Here is an 18,496-nt window from a genome sequence, read left to right on the forward strand (position 1 = left end):
TGCCAGCGGTCACGGAATTGGCGCAGTACTGGCACAACGCCAGCGTGGCCACGACCGTTTTATCGCTTACGCATGCAGGCTCCTCTCACCCGCGGAGCGCAACTATTCCGTCACTGAGCGTGAGTGTCTGGCCCTAGTTTGGGCGGTTGCGAAATTCCGCCCATACTTATATGGCCGACACTTTTCCGTTGTCACAGACCATCACGCGCTTTGCTGGTTATGCTCACTGAAAGATCCTACAGGAAGACTTGGTCGCTGGGCCTTACGCCTCCAAGAATATTCGTATACTGCCACCTATAAATCTGGCCAACTACACAAGGACGCTGACTGCCTGTCTCGCTACCCGGTCGACGAGCCTGACGACGCCGACAGTAGTAGCGCCAACGGCATTTTCTCTGTGTCTGCTTTCGCTAACATCGCCGATGAGCAGTACCGAGACGTATCGATGCGAGCACTTATCGAGCGTCTGCGCTCTACACCTACCGACGCATCCGTTCGCCGATATGTCCTCCAGGGCGGCATTCTGTATCGAAGGAACTTCCTCCCTGACGGCTCTGATCTTCTTCTTGTCGTGCCAAAACAGCTACTACAGACTGTGCTTTTTGAGATGCATCACGCACCCACTGCAGGACATCTTGGGGTAACCCGCACGTACGACCGCGTCCGCCGCCGCTTCTATTGGCCTGGTCTCGCTCGCTCCGTTCGACGCTATGTTGCTGCTTGTGATCCTTGCCAGCGTCGGAAAACACCTCAGGTGCTACCTGCCGGCCATCTCCAGCTGATCACCATCCCTGTGGAACCGTTCTTTCGTGTTGGATTAGACCTGCTCGGTCCCTTTCCCACGTCATCCTCTGGGAACAAATGGGTAGCCGTCGCTACTGATTACGCCACCCGATACGTTATTGCTCGGGCTCTCCCTACCAGTTGTGCCACTGACGTCGCGGACTTTCTTTTGCGTGACATTATCTTGCTTCATGGCGCCCTGCGACAGCTGCTTACTGACCGTGGTCGAAACTTCCTCTCGAAAGGGTGTCTTAAACCAGCAGCAGTTGATCCCTTTTCTTACTGAAAGTGGCGAGCTAGTATACTGAAGGCAAACCTGCCATTACGTCTTCTTCTTAAAAGCTGAAAATTCTAAAACCATCCTGCTTTTGTCAGCTGATTGTTTGAAGTCTACAACTGAGGCATCATATTAAAAGACCAGAAAAGATACTGAGCTTCACAGTTTTTGTGTCCAAAGACAGCTTATAACGGAACTAAGGTGGGGGGGAGCGATGGCTTCGTGAGTATCTCCTGACAGATTGAAGTGCTCACTCACAAGAAGCATAAAAAATCTCGGAAGAAGGAAAAGCAACGTTGTGATTATTCAAAAAGATAATGGTACCAAATATAATAAACTGGTGTTGTCAGCAACCGCATAAATTGTACACATGTCATCGTACGTACATGTAAAGTTAGAAACCCAGTGGCTTACAGGTCCAAAACCAAGAAAGGGGCTGACAGATGGAGTAGCACACTGTGGTATAAAGTTTTGTAAACAGGGATAAGGTGCCTCAGAAAGGCTGGCCAACGTTTTGATAGGAGGACCTATCTTCGTCAAAGGCGGCGTCGTCATCCTCGGCATGTTAGTTTTATACGGTTAGTGCAGTGACGTCACGTGCCTTGAGCACTAACCGTATAGCCGTATGCACTATCCGCCCTAACATAACCTGCACTTGCACATAACCTGCACTAACCGCATAAAACTAACATGCCGAGGACGACGAGGCCGCCTTTGACGAAGATAGGTCCTCCTATCGAAACGTTGGTCAGCCTTTCTGGTGCACCTTAACCGTGTTTACAAACTTTATACCACAGTGGCTTACAGGCAGTTCACCTTTTGCAGAAACTGTACCCTTTAGAACTGTCCTCCTCTGTTACCAGAGCGTGTTAAAACAAAGATGAAGAAGACAGCAACAGGGACTATGCTCTGGGCACAAGCAGCCCACTCGTGTCACTAGACTAGTGACTAGTTCCAACGCACAGTATGCACGGTTGGCTATTCTTTGCGCAACAAATCCCGTTTTTGCCCTTCTAACGCGAATCTGCATGAGGCTGCACAGACATCAAAGCTAAAGCAGATTGGGTCAGACGGAAAAATTAGGACATCCCGCGTCCATTTAAGTGACCCACACTGCCCTTCCGAGTACCTCGTCAATGAAGGTGGCGTTAATTGATCATTCAATTGCAGCTACAGCATCACTTCGAGAAAACCAGTCATAGCCAGCAGTCGGAAAACGACCTTACACGTTGTCCTGTCATTCTCTCTCTACACAGCTGATGATGCGTATGTTTTACCGCAGTACGCGTATGGCGGAGGAGGAGATCTGATGTTGACACTCTCGAGGCGTTTTACTCTTGAAGAGCAGCGCTATTCTCCCACGCAAGTAAATGGGGATGCCACAGGCGCAAGCTCGTATTATGTGTTCGGCTTCTTCCGCGGTATACTGCATCTTGCATTTGATGGTCACTAAGTTATCCCGGCAAGGGTGATGAAGTATCTAGGGTCGAATGCAAAATTCTAGAGACCACGGGAGCGGTGACTGCGCTGCATCGCTGCGCCTTCTGATGGCTGCGCGCCTAATTTCGAGAGTGCGTACTGCGCACGCACGTCCTACGTGACTTACAGGCCTGCTCGTTCGATCACTTCAATCGCGTGCGCACCAGAGCTCGGCAGAGAGCGCAACGTGCCACCTCTGCAGTCGCCGTGGAAGTGCCTGAGCGACGATATTGTGACGAAAATACTTTATGTGTACTGGCATGGGCTCGGAGCAAACTGCTCTCTACACCTTGCTGCTAGACGCTTCGCGGTGCGGAAAATATGCTTTCGTGTCAATTTTTCTGAAATTTTCTAGCGTCGTTTATAGCTGTCTGCAAACGACGTTACACGTTAGCGTCTCATTTTCTCCCAGCACACCTGATAGTGCGCATATTTTTCCGCAGTACGTTTGTGTGTTGGTGGGAGGGGCTGGAGTAGAGGGTTCTACACGTAATTTTTTAAGTGATCTCTTGAGGCCGTCATTTCAGTGGAAAAAAAATAGAGCGATTTTGCTTCCACTCTTTTAGCCGAGTATGGGCAAACGTCACGCACAATTTAAATGTCCAATTCAATGGCAACACAGAAAGCATACGACATAAACGAGACACATGGGTATTTCTCACACTCTTGGCCAGCAGTAAGGTGCGGTTGTTGCTTAGAATGTAGTCGTGCTACTGGATAAGGAAAATAGTTCGGCCTAATATTGCCAAATTTCTGTTCCTTACGGAGAGCAATGTCAACTTGCGAGAGTTGAATTTCACGCATATTAAATGCCGAATTGCGTGCGATGATCGCATTCACAAAATGTGTAAATAAAAGACGTGGCTTTTTAAGATTTTAAAGCACGCCTGCCCTTTTGCGTAAGTAGTATAGGAATCGCCGTTTTTTCATACAAACTTCATAAACTCCTAAAGATATCCAACTAGTCACTTGCGCATTAGAAAATATTAACAAGCACAAAACTACAAGTATGATCGGGATTTGCAGATGAGTAGATAATGGAATGGCTGCAAAAATTGCAGTCACCGTTTATTACACCTTACGTGGTGCACTCTTATCACTAGCTTATGGCTTCTATAGTTCACTTGGACGTCTCTTGTCTCATTCGCACAGAAAATGAAGCCTATGAAAACTACTTAACTCCTACCCTGAGATGCCAATTTCCTTAATTTATCTCAGTTTCGGGCTGACGATGACTATGTGACCAATGGAACACATGAGCAATAAGAAAATGTCTGCTTGTAGCAACAACGGCTTGGATATTTTGAATGACTTATAAATATAGTTTCTCACGTGTGTTGTCAACCAATATCTAGTTCAGCCTGAAATACTTGATCACTTTATCTTGAATACTTTAAATTTTGTACATGTGGTACAAATTAATATATTGACGTAACTGAAGATAGATTGCCAGTACCAACTGATAGTAATTCCAGACAACCTTATCTTTATACTGTTAATGGGCCTAATTCTCGCTGTACTCTGTCTCTAGATAAATCTGGAGCTTCCGCAGATTATGTGCTCCGGATGTGGATTGATGGTGATCACAAACGTACAGCTGGTTGGAAGGTAATGGAAGAGAAAAGCAAGCAAGCAGGAAAGAATATAACAGTGTATCCCCTCACTGGTAGTTGTCGAGGAAAGAAATCATCAACAAAAACTATAACGATTTCAAATAAAGTAGTCTCCAATGACAATTCTGCTATAGTCTCTAATTTGCGCAAAACATTTTACCGTGCTTGTCGTGGTCTTCTTTTTCTATATATTGAATACTTCTCACTCAGTATTCATGACTCCGTAGGAAATACGAAAGTACTTTCGTAAGATTGTACTAAAGAAAAATGATCTCGAACAACATTAAGTAAGCAAAAAAGTCATCATGTTCTCGTGTTTAAATGCCAAGTTTTTGAAAAGTTAGGCAAGAAACCATTTGCTTACGCACGTTGCACAAATCGTATCGTTTAGTCAGAAAAAATTATATATTCGACAACCTACCTAGATGAATGAAATACATGATGGAGATTCTAACTCATTTACAATCTTCTAACATATCCTTAAGATTCTAGGCCATCATTAAAGTTTTAATAGATGTGTCTTTCAAACACGAAATGTACCTATAATGCATCGAACTGTCCTTGTAACTGAAACCTAGACTGATTGCAGTCATGGCTGATTGTTGCTTGTAACATCATAGTCACTGGCGGAAGAGGTCGCGCTGAAATGTAATCAATAACGTTCGTCGCATGTTTTATCCTCCTCTACATTCAATATTTTTTGCTCTTTCCCAGTTACCTTAAAATATCGGAGAGGGAGCTCTTCTTGAGGCGTGGAACGCTTAACTATAGAGTTCTTCGGTTGTCTATCCAAATACCTTTTGGAATTTTATCGGTCAAAACAGTAACGCCGCTCCACGAACGGACTAAACTATGGTATTACTGAAGGCCTTTCTGTCCGTTGTATTAAAGTCTTTAGAAGCAGCAGGCGCAGAATAGGGCGAAACAGCTCGCGTGCTTACGTATGTTTCTGCGTTTGTCGCTATGTCTCCGTTTTATCAAGTGTTGGTTACGCTACGCCATTAGTAGTGCGCTTTTAGTATAAGAAATTATGAAACAACAAAAAAGCAAAATGAAATTTTCTCTTCAAGTACACACGCACAAAAAATATCATTTGCATCCCCTTCGATTCGTTGTTCAAAGTTTAATTTAGCCGATGCCTGATTTTTTACAGAATCTTTCAACACTCTGACGACTGCAGAGTTACTTCCATCGTGTTCACGAAAAATTTACGATAACGCCCGATATTTTTGCTCAGAGAACAACATTTTGAAGAGCATGATAGCCGGCACCTAAACTCTACAGTACATTGTTTTTGAATGTGATATTGTTTAAGGTGATCTGGTTAGCCTCTATACTTTCTTTCTTTAATTGCACATCACATATATATATATATATATATATATATATATATATATATATATATATATATATATATACACAGAGGGACAGCGAGTCTTTCAGCTAACTTGGACCAAATACTAAAAGAACATAGGCGTTACGCGTGTCGAATTGCTGCCGTATTCTTCTGAGCCATATGGAGCAGGATATGCTGTATTTTTCAAAAAGCCAAGCTGCGTAATTAGCAAGGCTGGCTTATTTACCTTCTAAAATAGTAACTGTATTGAAAGATCTTGAATAGAAAATCTGCAACGCTTCTTCTGAAAAATCTGATAATTTTATCTATGCCCAGGTAAGTGGCCTGCTTAATTTTTTCTAGACTTTATTTAATGTGTGCGCCAAATAAAAGAAAAAAATATGCCACGTGACTGTCCGCTAACGCGCCGCGCTTTTAGTGCCCTCAAATGTAAGTTGAACGAATTAGAAAAGTCTGGTGCGCGCACGGAGGTCGATTGAACAGGCTGCAGGAATAGGCTGCGATAGACCGTGATTGACATGAGGCAGCATTGTTTTTATCTCCGTCCTGCATCACACTGTCAGCCTCGCCCCCTCCATGGCGTTTCTTCATTGGCCCGAAAAATGAAAGAAAAAAATGGCTGCGCTGCATGAAATGCTGCCTACAGTAAAAATCGCATTCACACTTGGCGGCCGCTTTTTCGTTGAAGAATTTCATACTGAAAACGGTACGCCCCTTTTGTGACTTCACGTCCATCGCCGTCGTGAAGAGCCTGTTCAATCTCTGTGCGCTGAGCAGCCTTTGCTAAATCGTTCACCTTACATTTGAGGGCACTAAAACCACGGCGCGTTCATTTCGCATTAATTACTATTTCGCGCGCTTTAGGTAAGAGCTGGAAAAAATGAAACAGGGCAGGCAGTTATCTTGGCATATTTGAAACAATTGGATGACCCACAACAAAGGCTACAGAGGAAGCACGAATTCACAGTTATCTTTGGTAAACCAAACGAAGATAACCGTCAAGCCGAGCTTCACGTCGTGTATATCTATATCTATATATATATATATATATATATATATATATATATATATATATATATTTATATATATATATATATATATACGGGCTCCCAGCTAACTTGGACCAACATTTTAAAAAAAAGCCTAGGCGTTCTCCAGAACAGAGAGAACGCCTAGGCTTTCGCGTGGATGTTAGCGTTTATCTAAACTTACTGTACCATTCTTTAGCTCGTATGTTTTTAGTAATTCGCCGACGTAAATTACCTTGTTTTTAAATATAGCTTGACGCGTGCAGGCGTCAACAGGAAAGTTGTGGAGCTTCACAAATATTGCCCAACCCAGTTACTTCCAACGAGATAGACTTAGCGTGGCCGATTGGATTCGGGGAAAACGAAAGCTCACGTTGTTCAAAAATGCAACGTGATAGCGCGCTCTGTGCGCCCGAATGCGCCGCGATTACAGCGCTCACATGAGTGATTTGTAAAAACATCTCCAGCGCCCCGCCTTCCCTTCATTTACGTGAAAGGGCTTCAACCTTTGCTCCGCTCTGACATTACCGGCAGCGGCTGGCGACGGTGCTCCGAAAAAGCGCTTCGTCAGCAGCGGTTCGCGCCTGTCACCAAAGAACGCGCCGTCATCAGCCGTTTATTCCGATATGACGAGAAGATCAATTTTTTTTCAGCGTTCAAGTGGATGCGGAATAGAAAAAGAAACACACAAAACATGCATCACACATCTGGAACCTGTGCGAGAGAGAGCATCATTTGTTACAACGCCACTTTTCTTCCAAGCTAATTAAATTATGGGGTTTTACGTGCCAAAACCACTTTCTGATTATGGAGCACGCCGTAGTTGAGGACTCCGGAAACTTCGACCACCTGGGGTTCTTTAACGTGCACCTAATTCTAAGTACACAGGTGCTTTCGCCCCCAACGAAATGCGGCCGCCGCGGCCGGGATTCCATCCCGCGACCTCGCGCTCAGCAGCCCAACACCATAACCACTGAGCAACCACGGCGGGTACTCTTCCAAGCTGCGCAAACGGCTAGATGCATGTGAGCTCGACTGTCTATTACTGCCGTGGCAAGCAACCGTTTCGAAGAATTTATTTGCAGTGCCTAAAGCATGCCGTAGTGAAGCGAGCAGAAGGCGAACATGGTCTTAGCCTTGAAAGCGCCATGGGGCGACAAGAGGAAAGCTGACAAGGTATACCAATATATGCAGTGTGAGGGAAGGCCTAGGGCGAACAGAAATGAGGACTTAAAAAATTTAATTATGAGGTTTAACCTGCCAAAACCACTTTCTGATTATGAGGCACGCCGTAGTGGAGGACTCCGGAAATGTAGACCTCCTGTGATTCTTTACTGGGCATCGATGTGTAAGTACGCAGGTGTTTTTGTATTCGATCCCGCGACCTCGTGCACAGCAGCTCAGCACTTTAACCACTGAGGAACCACGGCGGGTAAATATGGGGACTTACTTGACGCTGAAATAAACAGGTAGCTTCAAGAAGACCCGGCACAGAAAGGGGACCATCAGTGGAGAGGCTGAAGGAGACATTTTGGCTTTCATGTCTGCAAACCTTCATTCCAGCGTGCGTGATGTGAATGGTGAGGTGGGCATTGCAAAGTGTTCGGTGTCAAGCGTTCTGAGGAAGGCTAAAATGCATTCGTATCACCTCCAACTGCAGGAAAAGCTGCAAGAGACTTTCAATTGCGCTTTCATTTCTCAAATTAGATCCTTGTGAACAGTGACGAAAGGCCGGATTTTGTTGACAAAGTGCTCTGGACAGATGAGGCAACCTTCTCCAGCAATTCTCAACATCCATATTGCGCATTACTGGAGCGATACGAACTCGCTTTGGGTGGCGCACACCAGAAACCAGTACCACTGGTCATTGAGTGTGTGGTACGGTATGTTTTACGGAAGAATAATTTCCTCATATTTTTTGACCGCATGCTCACTGCTCAGCGGTACGTGAACCACATCTTGGAAGGCCCCGTGGAAATTTTTGCTGGGATCTTCCTCTTGCGTTTTTAAAGTTAACTTGGCATCAGCACTGCGGTGCACCAGCTCATAGCAGCAGTCTTGCCCGAGACTGTCTTCACGATGCCTTCAAACCCCAGTGGGCCGTGCGGCATGGACCAGTGGCATGTCCTGCAAAGTCACCGGAATTGACACGTCTTGACTTCTTCTTGTGCGGGCGTGTGAAATACCGATTGTACCGCAAACCTACAACCACACCAGAAGCGCTAAAGGCAGAGATTGCAGTGGCCTGCAGAGAGATACCACCTTGCGTCATCAAAAAAGTTACATCGGACGTGCTGAAAAGGTACCAATACTGCATTTTGGCAGACGGTGTTTGAACACATTCTTTAGATATACATATCCGCGAATAAATCTCTACAACCATTATCCATGAAAAAAGTCATCTGTGTCAAACTTTTGTGCGACGTGAGTAAGGCAGGTAAGTAATATGAAATTACAAATTCTCTGAAGACAAGGAATGGACAGTAAGCTAAAAAGCAACCTTCCGTGTCAATTTGCAATTCTTCCTTTTCTGTCAACCAGCGTAATTAACAAGACGTTATCAAGCTTGTTATAATGTGTGTTTGTTGTTGGGGCCTTGCTCCCAAATTAGAACTCATGAGCTTGTCAGTTTTCCTCCTGGCGCATTCTGCTAGCCTGAGAGTGCAATTATCGCCGCAGAAACGGGAGCCGCGCTGTATTTCAACTACCGCCCGAACCCGCTGGCGTTTATCTCGGAACGAAGCACAACGCGCCGCTCTGTCGTGGGCGGCATGAAAGGCGGGAAGCGAGCGATGTTTTTTACAATGCACGGTTGAGATCGCTGTAATCGTGGCGCATTCGGGAGCACAGAGCGCGCTGTCGCGTTGTATTTCTTAAACTCCGCGGGCTTTCGTTTTTCCCGAATAAAAACGGCCACGCTAAGTCTGTCTCGCTGGAAGTGCATGGGCTGGGCAATATTTGTGAAGCTCCAGAACTTTCCCTTTGACGCGTGAACATTTCAAGCTATATTAAAAAAGTTAATTAATTTATATCGGCTAATTACTCAAACAAAGGCGAGCAATACAATGGTGCGGTAAGTTTAGATAAACGTTAACACCATACATGCGGTTGCTGTTCTGAAGAACGCATAGATTTTTCGGAATTTAGGTGCAAGCTAGCTGGGACACGTTGTATATATAAGTGTGCATGTGTGTGTATCTGTTACCAGACGCAGGCTAAGGCCACCAACCTCAATGTTGGTCAAGACAGGTGGCACCTTTGCCCGTGTGTGTTTGCATATACATACATACATATATATATATATATATATTTATATATATATAAATATATATATGTATATATTGTTACGAATGATGTTTATTTACAGGGTGAAACGGTGAAACGAGGTCCGAGAGGGAAGCTACAGGCCAGGCCCAGCCGGCGCAGAGTACCGCGAGGTCACGCGCGCACACTCTACTTCGTCTTTCTCTGCCTCAGCCGCAGCCGCGCAGTGCTGCGACAATATATATATATATATACTGTGCAAATAAAGAGCGAAAGCATAGATGCTAAGTAGATCACTCTAAACCATATCAAATTCAGAAACTATGAATGAACTGCAGAGTTAAGGTGCGGGCTATCATGGTCCCTGAAATGCGCTTTAACCCAGAAAAGACAGCGAGTGGCATCGTGAACATTTCTTCACTACCATTGAAGTAACTGTGCCGTCATCATTGTGTTCTGTGATAAAAAATCAGTCATCGGCGAAATTAAATGTTTCATCAACGAATCGAAGGCGATGCGCATGATAAACGCTGTGTGTTTGCATTACTGCAAAAAAAATATTTTCTATTTTTGTTGATTCATAATTTCTTCTGCTAAGATGTATGCGTAGACTAAACTACACCGGATAAAAGAGAAACACATCGACACACACAAATCAGCACACACGCTGCTTCGCGCTGTTCTGTGTGCGCTATTTCCAAGGTCCTTAATATAACCTACGAAAAAGCCTGAAGTAATGTCATGCTTTACTACGTTCGTAGAGCGGATTTACTGATTTAATCATTGTATGAAAAACATCTGGATGAGCAACCGAAGAACTCTAGTTAAGAGCTCTGTGGGTGCTGCAAAGTTCTCAGTCCAACGTTCTACGGTAACTGGGAAAAAACATAATTTAGGGAGAGGAGGATGATACATCCGTCTACCGTAATTGATTAGATTTCACCGTGACCTCTTCTTCCGATGAATGGAAGTAGCAATGACTTCAATCCCGCCAGGTGCCATTTCCAAGGGCAGTATGATGCATCATAGGTACTATTTCTGTTTGAAAGTCGCTCGTATACATATTTGAATGATCGCCAAGAATCATAAGGATATTATAGAAAGTTGTCTGTTGATGATTTCGAATCACCATCGAGTATTTCGTTCAGATTGATGGATTGTGTAATGTGTTTTTCCTATGCTTAAAGGATACTATTTGTGCAACGTGTGTGGCGAAATGGTTTATTGGGTGACATTATAACAAGAGAACATGATAACTATTTTGCTTGCTGAATACTGTTCAAGTTTATTTTCGTCTAGTACAATGTTATTAAAATATTTTCATTTTTCTTATGGAGTCACGAATTTTGTGTAAGGAATTTACAATAATTGACAAAGAGATCCAGGAGAAACATGCAAAAATATTTTGCAGAGATAAAAGACTGTAACAGAACTTCATTTCTTTAAATTTCCGAATGCTCTTTTTGAAAGGGCCACGGTTTTTCAGCTATTACATTTCACAAAGTGTTATTCTCTGTCCCGTTTGATTGCTTATCTCTTGCATTTTCTGCCAGCATATACTCGAGTTGACTGTCCTGTCCGTCCAAGACCGGAGCTCTAAGAATGAGGTCTGTTCACGTCTCTCTGGAAATAAAGTACAACGCAGCGAAAATTACGCATATTTACAATTAAAAGAACGTCTCTCAATCCAATAAGTTGGTACTGGTAATATATTTTAATTTAAAGCTCATTATAACTTGTACAGGCTGTATAAAACGAAAAAGAATTATGGGGTTTTAGGTGCCAAAATCACTTTCTCATTATGAGGCATGCCGTAGTGGAGGGCTCCGGAAATTTCGACCACCTGTGGTTCTTTAACGTGCACCTAAATTTAAGTACACGGGTGTTTTCGCATTTCGCCCCCACCGAAATCTGTATCAAAAATTGAAAAATTCAAGGTGCACATGTGTCGAGCCAAAGTGCATATTGCTTGAACAAAAATGCGAAGAATTTGATCAGTGATTCATAATACTTCTACCACTATTATTTACAGCAAAGAACTTTCTTTGTGCTCACGGGTTCTTCGATTGGAATAGGCAAACGTACGAGTGTCCAAAACTGAAATAAATTAAGGAAACTCGCATCTCCAGTTTGGACTTGTTTTCACAGGTTTTATTTTGTGTGCGAGTGTAGGCGAAGCCCTAAGAACCAAAGAGCCGATGAGCAATTTGGCTTTAGGAAAGATAGATCAGCCGAAACCGCACTCCTTGGGATAAAGGAAAAAATTCTAAACAATATGGAAGAAAAGGCACACACCCTGGGAATTTTCCTCGACTTCAGAAAGGCATTCGACTGTGTTCAGCACGATGTTCTAATAAGAAAGCTTCCACTTTACGGATTCCGTGGCGTGTCGTTGACCTTAATTGAGAGCTATTTAACGTCAAGAGAGCAATTTACTGTCATAAATGCTGCAGCCTCACACGTAAAAACAATAAAATATGGTGTGCCTCAGGGATCTATTCTCGGACCTGTACTCTTTATTTTATACCTGAATGATATTGTGAATATACCAGGCAGCGAAAACCTAGTGTTGTACGCTGATGACACTAATGTCTTTTTCTCAGGTATTGACCCCTACGCGCTCGAAAGAAAGGCTAACTATTGGTTGACCGGCTTGAGTACATGGTTAAAACTAAACAAGATGCAATTAAATGCTAGTAAGACCAAATACATTCTCTTCAGAGCAAAAGGTGTAAAAGCTCCTGACAACCTAAACTTAAACTTTGAAAACACTCAGTTGAAACAGTGCTCGCAAATTCGTTTTCTAGGTGTTCTGTTTCAAGAAAATCTCTCTTGGAATTCGCATGTTGATCAGCTTCGAAGTGATCTTTGTCGGGCGGTTGGCATTTTAAACAAATTGAGATATCTCCCGGCGTCCATAAAGCGGCAAATATACTATTCATTAATACATTCCCGTTTAAGCTACTGTTCCCTTGTATGGTTAACGACGACACAAACAAATCGAGATTCCCTCTTTGCAATTCAAAAGCGGGCGTTACGAGCTATTGGGAAAATACAGTTATTGCGCAGCTGCTGGCCCTTGTTTAGGTCTTATGGAATAATAGAAATAAGTAAACTGCACACATACAAATTATGTCTGGAAATATTACGCCAGTACAAACTAGACAAAATAACCTTCGAAACCACCTATCACACTAAACTTAGCACATACGAACTTAGGAAACAATGTATGGAAACACCTCGTGTACGCACTAATTACGGTTTTCAGAGGTTAGGATGGCAAATTCCTGACTTAATTAATCAATACCCTATTATTCTGGATACTGTACGCAACACTCCCTCTATACGTAAATACAAAATGTTAATTAAAGCAATGCTCATAAATGAACCTTAAAGGTGAAAACTGAACGTATACCTATCACTAGTGTGTTTTGTAAATACTGCTATGGTTGAATTGTGTTTTGAAGTATGCTGTTTGTTTTTCCGCCGAAAGCCTGTGTTTTGTAAGGATGTCTTATGTATTGTGTAAAAAATATTGAATGTGTGTTCTATTATGTAATGCTCTTTCTTGATTTTTGTAGCCTGTGGTGCCGCCTGTCATCCGGGTGGCGTGGCCTCGTCAGGCAAAGTATGCCTTTTGCCACGTCACCCTGGACAACCTTTTCGTTGTCTTAAATAAATTCTGAATGAATGAATGAATAAGCTGGTGATCAATTGGCGCGTTGTAATGGGTAAAAATTGTATATGCAGTTTTTGCCAGGCATTGCATCTTCTGCCCATTTTCAAAGCACTGCCAGTCCAGAAATTTTGTGTATGTGAACATTTTCTAAAGCGTAAGCGTTTTCTTGCATATCTCCATGTGTTTGTGAATTTCGCACAAAAAACGGCAAAAACATATAGTTCTTAATGTAAAAGAAAAGTGTGCTTCTGAGAGCTCAAAGAGCCAAGTGCTGAATTTAGAATTTTTATGACATCGTGCAGCGACTTATTCTTTCATTACGAAATGCGGATATACGCCTAGTACCGCAAATATTATGCAACAAATAATTTCCTACAAAGTACTGTTTGCTGGGCATTGCATTGTCTGAATGTAGAGAAGGAAAAAAAACAGCATGACCAGTTTTCATACACGCATCTTTTTTTTTTTTGTCAAACGCCTTGTGTTTACGTATTTTGTGAATACGAAGCAGCAGCTTCGTTTACTTCACGAAAATTGCTTAAAACTGGCTGTGCTGGCCCGGAAGAAAAATAAAACACGGGGTTGAATTTGCATGATCTATTATTTTTTTTTATTTTGTACTCCAGTTGCGCTACTCCTTTGTATGCTTTGATTCCCTGTTTTCACTGCAAATCTGCGAAGACCAATATTCGGATCAGTTCACGTTGGTGTGTTTCTGTCATTCGTGTGCAACCTCGGATGTATTTAATAACCTCGCCTCTTTGGTCGTTAATTGCGCGAGGAATACCATTGTGAGCTGTTTGCGTTGCAGTATTTCTCTCATTCATTTGGCCCACTCGATGGAATGGGATGATCCGACGGAATTCGACTTCAAGTGCGCGTGGCATAGCCTTGTCACACGTTCACATTGTCCTACGTTAGGAACACAAATCTGAAAAAATTCCTTCCGTAATATTGTTTACCTTACCCGTTTGCATGCCTAGATTGTAAGTGATACCTGCACTTCCCTCGATGCCTACAGTATGAGAAATACCGATTTCTCTTTTTTATGTAGTGTGGTTTCTATGTTTCCCTTAAATCGGACAAATAAATTGTAGGTGATGTTTGCACAATAGTCACGGTTAGAATATAAGTAAGATCGCTCTGACGTGTTGATAGCGCAATGCTGTTGCTTTCTTTTCTCACAGAAATGATGGATTCAATATATCATTGCAAAATTACGCGTACAAACCCTTCCCCCTCCACTCATTGTAAAAATGCACAAAAGAGCAAAACACAAGGCTCGTCGCACGGGTAATGGCATAAATTGCGTCTTCCGTTTCTGTGCGCAGTCGAGTGCGAAATTCTAGAGACCACGGCAGCGACGACTAAACTGTATCGCTGCGCCTTCTGGCGGCGGCACGGCCAAGTTCGAAAGCGCGCACTGCCGACGCACGCCCTTTTTTACCTCCCAGGCTGCTTGCTCGCTCGCTTCAACGGCACGCGCACCGACACGCGCGAGAGAGTGCAAGGTGCCGCTTCTGCAGTCGCCGTGGAAGCGTCCGAGCGATGATATTGTGACGAAAATACTTAATGTGTATTAGCAGGGCTCTGAGCGTGCTGCATTCTACGCCTTTCTTCTAGACGGTCCTCAGGGCAAAAAACCATGCTTCGCCTCAGTTGCTTTCAAACGCAATTATGTGATCCTTCGGAGAACTCACGCACGATGGAATTATATGGGATACTCAGTCAAATGCAATGCGCCTAGACAAATGCGTGAAACCACCGGATATGGAGTAGCTGTAGTGCAGATCCAGTAAAGAGAACTCTTAATAAACGCAGTGTATTTATTCTTGGAATGAAAAAACAGATCACAAAGATGAGAGGTAGGTGAAAGTTTTGAATACCTGATCAGGCTTCCATGTGCCGCAATTACTTGCCGCACTCAGTCGCAAAAGTTGCCACTAAGACATCTTTCTTAGCATTACCGTGCTTTTTGCTGACGTTGTTATGTAAAATAGTCTAGCGAATTCTCTATAAGCACATTTGACTTAAAAATGCTTGAATAATTTGAAATTCTATGTGAAAAAAGAAATAAACTTTAGGACTTCTTCGTTCGACTCAATAGTTTGGGGCCTTCGGGGTTGCCGCAAAGAGCGTGTCTAGCGTTGCTCAGCTCGGTAGCTGAGTCGGACGGTGGCCCTTAATTCTTGCAAATAAACGATGCATTGCATTGAAGTCAGCCAGGTAGATCGCACATTCCGTAGAAACGCGTGTGCTTTCAAAGCAAGCGCAGCAGAAATGAATTTTCGGCACTGATTTGTTTGGTTTCGTTGTCTTTTGTACGGAGTTATGATAAACGCTAGCTCTGAACAGATGTTGCTATGGCAGAGCTTAACGCCTGCACAGGCTTGCTATAGCTATTTGGCGATTTCGTTTGACGAAACGGTAGAAGAATCAGACCTTCAAAAACCGTTTCACCTTCTTCCAGATATCTTGCCACGCACTCGAATCAACGAAACTAGAGCCATACTTGATTTAACCATCCAAAGCGTTTCGCAAAGCGTCATCTGCTGGATGCTAGAAAGGTCAAGAAATGCGGTGAGCCGTGGTATTCAAGCACGCCGAAAAAAAGGTGAATCGCAGATAACGTAGCGGAAGGCGTACGTGTACGGAAGGCCAGGAAGACAGACAAATTATTGACACCGTAGTAGCTGATGCATGTATATCAGCAAAATGCATGAGTCACCCTGCAGCTGAACATATCTCTTTGACCATTTGGAGAAGGCTTTATGAAGCAGAGTTTATGAACTGCGTCGAAGACCAGATGGGACACCACAGGATAGGAAAAGTACTCTGAGACTATACATTGAGCGGGCTGTGAAAACATGAACCTGAGCTGAATGACAAATAGTCGCGTTCACCGATGAGTAGGCATGCTCTAGCCGCTGGGACCAAAAACGGCGAGCTTGGCGTTCGATTAAGAATAGGTGAAAAAATTTCCGGTTTCTTTCTTTTTTTAGAGCACTCGTCTTATCGAAATTGTCGCTCTTGAACGTGTAGGTATATTTACAGGCATATTTACGTGCACCTTAATAAAGTGCAGGTTGTTAAAAGTTGTCGGGAGTGGCCAACTAAGGCGTGACTCATTATCGCATTGTGTTTGGGCTGGAGAAACACGAGCGTTTAACAATTTTATATGTTATATAACATGCGTTAACTGCACTTCCTTATGCCCTCGGTCAAAATTTGAGCGTTGAGACACCTTTGTCTAAGTTATTCTAGTATATCGCTCCAATTATTCAGCAGGAATAACAGTTTATTTGGATAGGTTTTTTATGAACTGAATCGAAGACGCGTCATCGAGTTTTAGAACTTTTCAGGCTGTCCGTGGTGACCTCGACTTACTCACCATTACTCTATGCAGCTTCAAGTGAACAGGAATCCATTTGAGCTGGTTTGTTTATAAAAGCTGTCCTTGATCTGTTTGTGACTTTCTTCCCTCGTCAGGTTTTCACCTCTGATCACGCAGAGGATCAGTGACAGCGGAGGAAGCACGTCATTGTACGGGCCGCTATGTACTCAGATGAACTCGGTCCACTGGTCCTCATCTACGGGAAGTTCACAGCGTCGACTTGCTCCTGCACTATACAGTAGGAATTGCTTCCATATGTACTTAATGGTGTATTCAACGATGGATGTTGCTTGTTTCAATATAACAAGAGCACTATTTATCCTGATCGCAGTTTAAGTTCCCAGCTCGATGATCAGGCAGTTCGCACGCCGGAGCGGCCACCTGTCGGAACGGGCCTTATTTGCATCGAAAATGTCTGGGATTTCTCCAAACGCCTACTTGCGTCTTGCAACCTAAGAAGTGCGGAAAAAGACACCTTGTGACCAGCCGTGTGTGTGGAGTGAGAAGCGCTTTCTTCCGATGCCCCCATCTATGGTGGAAGTAACTGCATCAGATGGGTATCCAATCAAATACTGAAAGCACTGACCCACCTTACACCTTCGTCAACTATCCTTTTTTTCTTTTTCTGAGAGAAAAATTTACTGCGCTTATTGTGAGTTCTCTTCACTAGATCTTCAGTCCAGCTACTGGATATTCGGTGTTTTCCTGCATGTGTCTGGGCAAACTGTATTTGGACCCAGTAACACAAATAACTGCATCACGCGTAAGCTTCACGATGTATCACATATTTTAATTTCAGAGAAAGTGACGCAAAACAAGTTTTTGGCTCTGCTAATGGACTAGAAAGAAGGCCAAGAGAGCAGCGCGCTGAGAGCCCTGCAAGTACAGGTGAAGTACTTTCGTCACATCATCATCGCTAGGGAGCTTCCACGGCTACAGCAGAAGTGGCACCTTGCACTCTCTCCCGCTTTGCGGTGGACGCGTGGTTGAAGAAATCGACCGAGCAGGCTGGTAAGTAAAATAGAACGTGCGTGCGCAATACGCGATCTCGAACTTAGGCGCACAGCCGTCAGAAGGCACAGCGATGCAGTGTAGTCGCTGCTTGCGTGGTGCCTAGAATTTTGCGTTCGACTGTAGATACTTCATTACCCTTGATGGTATCACTTAGTGACCATCAAATCCAGGATGGATGATACCATATAAAAAGGTGAATACATACTTCGAGCTTGGGGATGTGACATTCCCATTTACTTCTGTTGAAGAATTGTGATACTCTTCTAGAGGAAATCACCTCGAAAATTTTCCCATTAAGAATGCCAGAACCCCTTCTCCGCTATACGTGTACTGCGGTAAAACACGCGCATCATCCGCTGTGTACCGAGAGAATGACAGAACAATGTGTAAGGCAATTTTCAGACACCTCCCTACGGATTCTTTTGGGGAAGCGACGCCTCAGCTGGAATTTAATGATCACCTAATGCCACCTTCATTGATGAGAGACTCGCAAGGCCAGAGTGCGCCACCCAAATAGCCGCGAGATGTCCTGATTTCGACGTCTGGCCCAATCTTCTTCAAATTCAAATCCGTGCAATCTCACACAGTTACGATTTAGAAGGGCGTAA

The 18,496-nt window shown here is 43.6% G+C and overlaps 1 long non-coding RNA gene across 1 annotated transcript in view; it reads right to left on the reverse strand.

Annotated features, from left to right (window-relative positions):
- Nucleotides 1–11,070: 11,070 nt before the first annotated feature.
- LOC142587022 (uncharacterized) overlaps nt 11,071–18,496 on the reverse strand; it is a 37,298-nt gene continuing 29,872 nt past the window's right edge. Inside the window, exon 3 of the long non-coding RNA XR_012829332.1 lies at nt 11,071–11,424. This is a non-coding gene — a long non-coding RNA (uncharacterized LOC142587022). The remainder of the gene's footprint in view (nt 11,425–18,496) is intronic.

Source organism: Dermacentor variabilis, chromosome 7, assembly GCF_050947875.1.
Source record: "Dermacentor variabilis isolate Ectoservices chromosome 7, ASM5094787v1, whole genome shotgun sequence".
In the NCBI taxonomy this organism is placed as follows: Eukaryota; Metazoa; Arthropoda; class Arachnida; order Ixodida; family Ixodidae; genus Dermacentor; species Dermacentor variabilis.